The sequence below is a fragment of the Crocodylus porosus genome, unplaced genomic scaffold, assembly GCF_001723895.1.
Source record: "Crocodylus porosus isolate Cpor-Errol unplaced genomic scaffold, CroPor_comp1, whole genome shotgun sequence".
NCBI classification, from domain to species: domain Eukaryota; kingdom Metazoa; phylum Chordata; order Crocodylia; family Crocodylidae; genus Crocodylus; species Crocodylus porosus.
In genome coordinates, this window is record NW_017728907.1 from 40,573,325 (window position 1) to 40,581,011 (window position 7,687).

At 36.9% G+C, this 7,687-nt stretch overlaps 1 protein-coding gene across 11 annotated transcripts in view; it reads right to left on the bottom strand.

Moving 5' to 3' along the window:
* The window catches only part of ADGRL2 (adhesion G protein-coupled receptor L2), a 488,780-nt gene extending 481,369 nt beyond the window's left edge, over positions 1-7,411 (bottom strand). For 5 of the 11 annotated variants that reach the window (XM_019531202.1, XM_019531200.1, XM_019531207.1 and 2 more), the window contains exon 1: positions 7,044-7,406. The gene's annotated coding sequence lies outside the window, so the exon portion shown is untranslated. Of the gene's footprint in view, positions 1-7,043 lie in introns of all 11 variants that reach the window. The other 6 variants (XM_019531201.1, XM_019531198.1, XM_019531208.1 and 3 more) reach the window with 4 other exon arrangements.
* Positions 7,412-7,687: the final 276 nt, after the last annotated feature.

The following is a 7,687-nucleotide window of genomic DNA, read 5'->3' on the forward strand; positions in this document are numbered from 1 at the left end:
GGGGGGGGGGGGTGGGGAGGGAGAGAAAATGAATTAGCCAGCACAAGAATGGCTTTGGAGGAACAGCTGCAGAAAGCCTGGAGACTGTTTAGATTTTCTGAGCTTCTATTTAGAATCCTGAAATGTCAATATAAATATCAATTTTTATTATGCTATTCAGCATTTTATGGCATTCATGAAATGATCAAAATGCAATAAAGCCAGACAAAATACCTCTTCACCTAAGGTTTGGCAAACTATGCTTCAATAATCCATTTGTATTTCACTTCAGATACATAATATTCATTTTTTGCAACACAGAAGCGGGGTCAAATTCACAACAATAAAAGTGCTGTTTGGTTCAGTTTGACACTTCTCATTAAAGCAGAATGCCTTGTATATCATCTGGAAATAGTCTTTTTAGTCTGTGATACAATTAGAAACTGTAGTCACTACTGGAAAAGAAAGAGTGACTCTGGTGGGAGGGAGAAGTACCTAACTAACTTTTCTCCATTCCCTTGTGCTTTTTCTTTACTTCCCTGGGTTAATACTAATGGGCCTGCATTGAAATCACTAATGACAAGCCCAGCCATAGGCACAGTCTGAACTAAAGCATAATCCTATAATCCACTCTCTCATTTCACAAGTCATCTTTCCTATGAATAGCTGCAAACTTAAATGGTACATCAGCTGCTTGTCTCCTACCTCAGATGCTTTTTTTTTTTTTTAAATATGAAAAATTTGCAAAACTAGATGTAAAGAATGTCAAAGCAAGAGCCTAGCGAACGCATTTCTTTGCAAGAATCCTACCAAACAGTACCTAGCATTAGCATGTACTTTCACGATTAACAACAGGGGGTTGTCAGACTGCTATTTCTGAAATAAACAGATTTATCCTGACAGATAATCAGCAGTTTGTGCTGCCTAATACATGTTATCATCCACCACTGACATCATTACATTAAAAGCACACTTACTATAATCTTTCATAGGAAATTAAATAGGTTTTATGACATACTCATGATGGATTTTGGTGGTAGTGGTGTGGGAGGGGATTGACTGGGGACGGGGTGGGAAGACAGGGGAACACACACAATAAACAATATAAAGAGTCGAGTCCAGGCCAATCCCTGCTATGTTTAGTTTATCAGACTCTATTAGTATAATTTCAAGAGAAATTAAAACCAAATGTGCAGACCCATAAATCATGCTTTATACATGCAACCAGTATTGTTGCGATGCCTTTGATTTCCCTCTGTTATTACCTCAATGCTGTGTCTGTGCATGTGTCTGTCTACTCTCCTGCCTGACCAGCCACGTAACAGCAGTCTCAAGAGTTTGTGTCAGTTTTCTGATTCAGATATTTACAGTCAAAGATGGCTGTTGACTTTGGGAGAACAAACTGAGCAGAGTGCCAGGAACTTGCTTTTCTGAGGTGCCAAGCCTGTTCAGCTCTCAGTGACTTGACTGGAGTTGTGAATGCTTGGCACTCATGTTAATTGGTCCTTAGGTGCCTCAAGATGGGCTCCTGAAAAAAAAAGAGATACTCCAAATCAGTAGCCACTTTGTAAATATTGTTCTTAATTTCTAGGAGTTAAATCCTGAAATGCCCACTCAGGCAGACAAAGTAAGGAGTGTACGATTTGTCACAAGTACAAAGGATATATGTTCCTAATTCTGTTTAGGCAATGGAATAGTTATGTTGTACCTGCACAGAGGCAGGATGTGAAGACCCTCTACAGAGGGGTTGCACCCTTTGTGTGCTACAGAGTGTGGAAGGGAGTTTTGGGACTGGATTGAGACAGAAAGGGACAGAGATGTAAATTTACACCTGGTTGATCTGTGACTAACACATCCCGGCTGTCTAAACAACTTGGATGGTGAGTGCAGAAGCTACTGCAAGCCTAGTAGATGAAAAATTGGCTGCAGAGCAGTCCTATACAATGAGGGGAATGTGGAATAATTTCATATGCATGGTCTCGCCTCTTTGGAGCTGTCTTTACAAACAACCTCCTTATTCTGCAGGGACCAAAATGGGGCTTGGTGAGGATAAGAGAGTTCTAATAAGAAAGATTTAATAAGCTTTCCTTCTTTCAGAAATTATCTAAATTCTTTGTGTAAGTCTCTTTTCTTCATTGGAAGGATACAGAGCATAAAATAGCTCAGGAATGCTGGGGCCAACTTTGAAATTTCTTTCTTTCTTAATACACTTTTTATTGTACAAGGTCACGGTGTCATAGTTAACATTACATTGTTATTATTGGTCCACTAACTCACATAACATAACATAGGGCAAAGGTCAGATAATAGAAAATTGCGTAGGCTACTTAGCAGCTATATTCCCTTTATCAAGCTATTAATCCTTTGGTTGTTGTCCCCCTTAGCCAATGTGTAGTTTCTGAGCCACAGGCTCCTCTATAAAGGCAAGTTAAATGTCTAAGTATTGGGTCTATTGGTCTGTTGAGACCAGTGAATTTTTCCGCATACAGATCCTAAAAACTTTTCTTAGTCATCTGTCTTAGAATGGGTGTATTCTATTTTCCACCCTTTTACAATTATGATCCTGGTAGCAAAGAGAAAAAAGCTGAAGAAAGTAGTTTTTAGAAATTCAGCCACACCAGTACATACTTATTTAACTCAAAGGATTTTTTTTTAAATGTGGCAACATCAGCAGAGTGATAGGAATGACACGTGCAAGTGACAAATGTATTCTTAGGAAAAAGTCACTAGGAGCATCATACAGAAATTAAATCAATTCCTAATTCTCAGGTGGTTACTATAGTTCTTTCTTTTTTTTTTTTTTGGTCTGTTTTTATCTTTTGGAAATGGAAATTTTAAGCTTCACGGCTAAAATAGCATCTGTTTGCTGATTCACTGCTCCCACCCATTTTAATTTCATTGAGGAAAAGCCATGTACAATTTGGCCAAGGGTTTTTCATCTTATGTACTGGGTACTGTTTTCAAGACAGATCCAGTGTTTGCCATTTAGAAGAGAATCTGGGAAATAAAATGCTAGTCTAACAGTGAGACCAATTTTTTGTCTTTATTCTAAAATTGTTAAATTGCTATGGACCCATGTTCTGCACATTTCTGCACTTTATTATGTGGGGAAGCTGTTCAGATTTTTGTTTATCTTAGATATTTTGTATCCAGAGGTCAAATGAGCATAGCTTTTGAGTCAAATTCCTACTGGCTGCATTTGTAATAGTTGATCTTTTCACACTGGGAGAGGAAAAAAAAAAGTGGGAGACAGTTCAAGCTAACCCAAATAAACAGACAGAAGTAAAGTAACAATTACTTTTCTATATGGACCTGCTCTTGCTCATTTCTCCTCTAGAGATAACACTTTCTGACATAATGTCAGATAACCATGTTCAATGTTTCTCAGGCTAACCATTTAAAGATGCATTTCCACTCCATTTATTTTCTTTTATCTGTCTCTCCTTTGGTGCATTTCAACCGGGAAAATTTTCATTTAGACTTCTTGAAACAAAGATAGATATGTAAGGGAATAAAGGGCCCACCTCTAAACATATCCAAAAATTACAAAGAAAGGTATGACATGACAGAAGAATGCAGTGTTCTGATAAGAATGGTTGTTTGCATAAAAATGTTAACTGTTACTAAAACTTCATTGAAGTTTCAAGAAAAGGTAGACTGACAAAGCCTCAGGTTAATTTCAGTTACTACCAAGCACCTTCCACCCACTGAAGAATTCCAAACTCATAAAAGGAATGTCAATCTTGTTCTTTAGACAAAAAAAGGGAGAGAGAAGAGCCTCAAAGGTTGTCAGTAGGTAAGTCCATCAATTACAGAACTGATTCAGCTTTTAACCCCTTGAGGTATTTTCTTCCAATAGCACTAATTTCTATCATGAATAAAAGGCCTGAAGTTTGGAACATGATACTAGGGTAGTACATTCATGGTAGGAAGCAATGAAAAGTACTGTGAAAAGGAGAGCATGATATAACCAAAGAGAAATTGATGAGAAAACTTGGGCTACATGTTCTTTTGTGCAGCTATGGCAAATCAGCCATTGCATCTCACTGCTTGATAATTCTGTAGAGAGAGTGTCTTTCTTACTAATCTATGCAGATTTGTATTTTCTTAAATGATCTATCATATGGCCCCTCATTTTGCCATATACCACCTCCCACCCCCTCGAATATTTTTAAGACACAGTACTGCAAGTTTACCTACCAGCTCAAAACTATGACCTACTGGACCCTTAAGAAGCTGGATGGATGGAATTTATTAAGAATCCATACAGCATCCTTTTAAGATGATAATTTATCTTTTTAACTGTTCTCTGTAAAACTAGCAGTAAAGAGTCTAAAGGGAGTAAGTGCACTATGTTATATATGGCTACACAGTTTACCGCATCCTATAGATTCTGCTTCAAGGTGCACTAAAATGGAATAAAATGTAACTTATCTTGGAAAGGCGTTTGAGTGAGTTACTATAGCAATGGCAAGCTCACAGATGAAAAGGAAGAAACGATTGGCAGTATAAAACAAACTAGGGGTAGAAGAACTGTAATAATTTTGTTAAGCAGACTAACTTGAAGTTAACATAAAGGTGAATTCTTTGGAGAGCTTCCTGGGAAATTTACAAATACAAATTCAGAGACATAGATAATATGTCAGACTGACCCTCATCTCCTTTATTTCAGGGAACCAATCAATTCAACAAATCATGATGATGTAAGCTCAGTGAATTTAAAATAATCATTCGTATCATTTGGAAATAACTCTGAAAAGATCATTATGACTCACCAGGAAATATTTCCATATGTGTAAAACATTGGTTAGTTGGTAGAAGAGGGAAAGGAAGTAGAAAATAGCTGTCTGCTACAGTGTTTTTTTTAATCCACTTACAAAAAAAAAAATCTTCCTCTGAAAGGCCCTTTCGTCCCCTTGTCATATCTCCAGTATTGATTCATCTAATCTCATTTTACTGTATTACCAAACTCCACAGGGATCACCCTTACTTCCCCAACTTTATCCTGGGCCAGAGAATCAGTCAAATAAAAGATCCGCAATATGCCTTTTCTGAAGTTTAGTTTTCCTAATGATAATTCTGTCTCCCTCTCTCCCCAACACTCCCCCCTCCCCCATTTTTGGGGTAATACTACTACTACTAATAATCATCACCATCATCACCTTATAAATGTTCTTGTTCCTTAGCAGAATGGTTTTGCACAGCACCTTCCTTTCTATAAATTAAAATCACTTTATGTACAGGAAGTAGCATGAAGAAATCTTTCTTTCTTTGTTTCTATCTGGAAGTATTGCTACAAGTCATTGTTTTTGAACACATAGCTGAAACATACATGCTGTTTCCTCCTACATAATGTCAATTTACTTAAAAAACTCTGCACTTGAAATAGTTAATAAAAATTCTAATTACCGGGTAAGAAAGAAAGGTCAGACTCCACTTACATCATTGTGAAGGGCTTTTATTACACACTGCTATAAAACATATTTCTTTTTCCAGTTGCCATCCTAGTAGACCAGTCTGCATACCAATAGGATCACTAAAATGCCAGGAAGCAGAAGATATTTATCTGCTAAATTCTATGTACAGTAACCTAACAAATGCCAGAGAAAGAAAGATTGCCCTCTGCACAGTAATACTTGTGTAGATGTCTTCTTTATGCTAACAATGACAAGGCTCCTTTGGTTTGTACTATACTCCAAAATCAGAATACATTTTTTTACAAAAGCAGACTGTATATCAAAGAGAAAAGATGCATATTTTAGGCACTGTGATAATGGCAGCAAATACATTTGCTGAAGCCTAAAAGTATCCATTCCCCAAAGATGAAACTGAAGATTTGTATCTTCAATATTATTCAGGAAAGTAAGGAAGGCTTTTCTCTGTCCCCCTCTTTCTCTCCAGTTTGCTTTACCAAATTTGTGTCTCATTTCTGTTGTGTTTCAGAACTTTCAGTCTACTGTAATTTCATCAGGTCCTATTTATATAGGTAGGCTACTGAAAAAGAGTGAGGGAAAGAAAATAAATTGTTATTTACTAATTCCAGCTGTTTTAGGTAATGAACAGCAACTTTTATGGCGGGACAAGGGTAAGTGCAAAACATTCTACTACTGTGATTTCTGTACTGCACGTCTCTCTTATTTTACTGTATGTGAATATATCTAAAGTTGTCTTAATAAAGGCACATTTCAGATTTAACCCTATATTCTGCCAGCACATCTTAAGAAATGTACGTGAAGTAATGCCAGAGTTACCATCTTCCTTCATAAAATCAGTGTGTACTTTCAAATGCTTCAGTCTCATATTTCTTGCCTCATATACTTTGAGACTAATTAAATAGTGCTTTTTTTTCTTTTTCTTTCTTTTTTTTTTTTAAACAAATTCTTTAAGAATTTTGCCCACTTAGTTTCTTGAGATTCTGTTGCACTTTTTTTTGCAGCAAGTATTGCATGTCCAACATTTCTAAACAATAGATATTAACACATAACTGTAATGGTTCCATTTCATTACTTCCACTACCACTGGCAATTCTATTAACAATATGTTTATCTTGTGGCTTAAATTTATTTGACAGGCCCATTTCCAGCAAGGCCTTCAGTTTCCCTTGTTTACAACAGTGCAAAGTAAAAGGTGACCTTTTTATTTTTTGTTTAAAACATTTCAACAGTTTGTTCTGCTCCAGAGATAATAGTCTAATAAAGTTCAAGGCCAGAAATCCCTGACAATATTAATTTTTCCACTTGGTGAAGACAGCACTGCATCAACTTACACATAGATTAGAAAACATTTAAAAAATAAACTTGATTGAAGACTGCATCTGTCGATCAGAGACTTTGTATTAAGACCTTGCCTGATACTGTAAAAAGGATAAAAACTGGCTAAGTAAACATTAGAACAACAGTCATTTAAACAATTGCACCTATACATATAAGTAACAAAAGCATCAAGCACCTGGCATTATCCAGTTAGGACCTAATGCTGACAACAATATGCATCGCTATAGTGGCATCTGATAATGAGAAAACAGTGGAGGTATTACATGTCTTTAGAAGAATCAGACTTCCTACCTTAACAAGACAGACAGAAGGTAAGTCTCCCTTTACAGAAAGTTGTAAGTAAAACCAGGCAGCAGTTGCAGTAAATTGAGTCCTTTCAGTCACTGTATACATGCAGCAGTTCTGCAATAAGGGAAAAATATAATGGGAGGAGCAGCTGTGAACGAGTGACCTCCTGAAGCTGAGTTCTCTTTGTGAATCAAGCACTGGGAGCCAGTGACTCTGATTTGCATGGATTATCTCCACTTGAACAGATACATTTAAATTAACTGGCACAGTGGCAAAAAATGGAAGAGTGAGTGAGTGAGAGAACGAACAAGAGAAAGAGAAGGAGACAGAAGGAGAGAAAGAGAAAGAAGACAGGAGATCGGGGAGCTTGGCTGGGTTCGCTGGTTCAGGCAGAACTGTGTCTCAGAAGAGCTACAGCTCCCTCTTCATGTCACAGTTGTAAGATAAGAAATGCTGTCATTATAGACTAGCTAATAACAGAATCCCCCCCCCCCCGAACTTCTGATCATCTATTTGATCCGATTTCTATAATCACTTAATAATTTGGACTGTCATGCAGTCAGGATTCTATTTTGGAAGCTTCATATGGTTTTTAATGAGCTATGTAGCAGAGGTATGATAAAACTCTAAATGATTTTAACCACAGA